This window comes from Caloenas nicobarica, chromosome 21 (genome assembly GCF_036013445.1).
Source record: "Caloenas nicobarica isolate bCalNic1 chromosome 21, bCalNic1.hap1, whole genome shotgun sequence".
Classification (NCBI taxonomy): Eukaryota; Metazoa; Chordata; class Aves; order Columbiformes; family Columbidae; genus Caloenas; species Caloenas nicobarica.
Window position 1 is genome coordinate 6845766 of NC_088265.1, and position 3167 is coordinate 6848932.

Below are 3167 nucleotides of genomic sequence, written 5' to 3' on the forward strand. Positions count from 1 at the left end.
AGCAGCTCCCATAGGATCATGGAATCGTTTAGGCTGGAAAAGACCTTGAAGAGCATCAAGTCCACCACTAAACCATGTCTCTAAGCACCACATCTACACACCTTTTACACACCTCCAGGGATGGTGACTCAGCCACTGCCCCAGGCAGCCTGTTCCAATACTCGACAACACTTTTGGTGAAGAAGTTTTTCCTAATATCCAATCTATACCTCCCCTGGCACAACCTGAGGATGTTTCCTCTCATCCTGTTGCTTGGGAGAAGAGAGCGATACCCTCCTCGCTACAACCTTGCATCCAGGGAGGTGCCAGGACAGTGCCAGATCAGAATTTATTTAGGTACTGGGAATTCAACTGTGCATGAGTGTACAAGTGTTAAAATTATTATAGGATAATTGTGGCAGAACATCTCCTTCATATGAGCAGGTGCGAAACACTGATTGTATTTATGTCCGCAGCAAAAGCTGAGAAGCAAGGGTAGTGCATTAGAGACTTTGGCAATTTACAATTCTGTTTATTTCTGTGTGTGAGAAGCTGATGAGAAAGCACCGTTCCAACTGTGTTCACATCCTGAGCTTTTGACCATCAAGGCAGGGATCCAAAGATCCCGTTGCAGTCGCTTCTGTGGGACTCAGTGGCTTTTGCATTGAAAAGCAAACTTGCCATTGGGCTGGAGACATGGAGAGAGTCAGGACAGAATTCAGTTACCAGAATGCACATGTCGAGTGTCTTTTGAGATGTCCTAGGTATCTGAAAGTGTCCTCCAGTCACTGATTCAGATTACACGTAGTTTTCCTCTAAGTACTGTTTCATATCTGACAGATGCACACAGATGTTTCAGCTGTCCTGAGCTGTCTCAAGTGGCACTAGATGTCAACGTGTAGGCAATAAACCTTGCCTAGATGCCCTGCTGGAAGCCTCAGTCTAATCTCTAACATCCCACTTCTGCTCCAGACCTGAGAAATCCAATGTTTCCTTCTCCCTGCCTGTGGCCAGGTAGCCTTGGCTAATGGCCAGATTCTCACCCTGCCGCTCACTCACTGACCTCAGTGAAATGGAGGAGACTATAGGAAGGGTGCGAACAAGAAAGCTCATGCATTGAGATAAAGACAGGAAGTTCACTTACCCGTCATTGTTGCTGGCAGAGTGGGCAGCTCGGGGAAAATTAGCATTATTTGTTTATTTCCCCTGCCCTTTCCCAGGCTCAATTCCGTTCCTTCAGTGCCAATACCTCTGTTCCCCCTTGAGTGGCACAGGAGGGATGGAGGTGTTCTGCTTGCAACACAGCAGTTCCTCTCTGCCACTCCTTCCTCCTCACACTTTTCCTCTGCTCTGGCATGTGTTGTACTCGGGCTGCAAGACTATCTCCTCCACCATGAGGTACCTCCCCCCCTGCTAAGGCAGGTTGACCTAGAGCAGGTTGCACACGATTGTGTCCAGGTGGGTTTTGAATGTCTGCAGAGAAGGAGACTCCAAGACCCAGCCAGCCTGTTCCAGTGCTCTATCACCCTCAAAGTAAAGAAGTTTCTCCTTATATTCAGATGGAGCCTACTGTGTTTCGGTTTGTGCCTGTTCCCCCTCACCCTGTCGTTGGGCACTGCTGAAAGGAGTCTGGTCCCATCCTCTTGACACTGGCCCTTAAGATATATAGAATGCATATATATGCATATTTGTATGTATGCATATATATATATAAAAATATTTTCTTGTGTCATTATAAAATCCCCTCTCAGTTTCTGTTCTCCAGGCTGAACAGACCCGTCTCTCTCAGCCTTTCCTCATAAGAAAGATGCTCCAGACCCCTCAGCATCTTTGTAGCCCTCCACTGGACTCTTTTGTGAACTGGGGAGCCCAGAACTGGACACAACATTCCAGATGTGGCCTCACCAGGGTGCAGCAGAGGGAGAGGAACAAATTCCCTTGACCTGCTGGTCACACTCTTCCTTATGCACCCAAGGTACCGTTGGCCTCTTGGCCACAAGGGCACATTGCTGGCTCATGGTCAACATGTTGTCCACCAGGACTCCCAGGTCCTTGTCTGCAGAGCTGCTTTCCAGCAGGTCCACCCCAACCTGTACTGGTGCCTGGGGTTATTCCTCCCCAGGTGCAGGACCCCACACTTGCTCTTGTCAAACTTCATCAGGTTCTTCTCTGGCCAGGCCTCCAGCCTGTCCATATCTTGCTGGATGGCAGCACAGCCTTCAGGTGTGTCGGCCCTTCCACCCAGTTTGGTATCATCAGCAAACTTGCTGAGGGTGCACTCAGTCTCTTCATCCAGGTCATTGATGAACAGGTTGACCAGGACTGGACCCAGTACTGATCCCTGGGGAACCCCACCAACTACAGGCCTCCAGCCAGACTCTGCACCACTGATCACAACCCTCTGAGCTCTGCCATCCAGCCAGTTCATGATCCATCTCACTGCCCACTTATCCAACCCGCACTTCCTGAGCTTGCCTATGAGGATGTTACGGGAGACAGTGTCAAACGCTTTACTGAAGTCAAGGTAGACAACATGCACTTGTCGCCCCTCGTCTATCCAGCCAGTCATGCCATCATAGAAGGCTATCAGATTGGTCAACCATGAATTCCCCTGGCGAATTCATGCTGACTGTCCTTTCCTCCATATGCTTAGAGATGACAACCAGAACGAGCTGTTCCATCACCTTTTCAGGGATGGAGGTGAGGCCAACTGACCTATAGTTTCCTGGGTTGTCTTTCATGCTGTTCTTGAAGACTGGAGTGACATTGGCTTTCCTCCAGTCCTCAGGCACGTCGCCTGTTCTCCATGACCTTTCAAAGCTGATGGAGAGTGGCTTAGCAAGAACATCTCTCTCAACATTCATGTGTGCATCCCGTAAGGGCCCATGGATTTGTGGGTGTCCAATTTTTCTAAGCGATCTCTAACCTGATCCTCCTCAACCAAGGGCAATTCGTCCTTTCCCCAGACTTTCTCTCTTACCTCCAGGCTCTGGGATTCCTGAGGGTCAGCCTTATCAGCAAAGACTGAAGCAAAGAAGGCACTCAGTAACTCCACCTTCTCTGTACCCTCTGTCATGGGGGCATCCATGTCATTCAGCAGTGGGCCCACATTTTCCCCGGTCTTCCTTTTGCTACTGGTGTGCTTGAAGAAGCCCTTGTTGTCCTTGACATCCCTGGCTAAGCGGCCT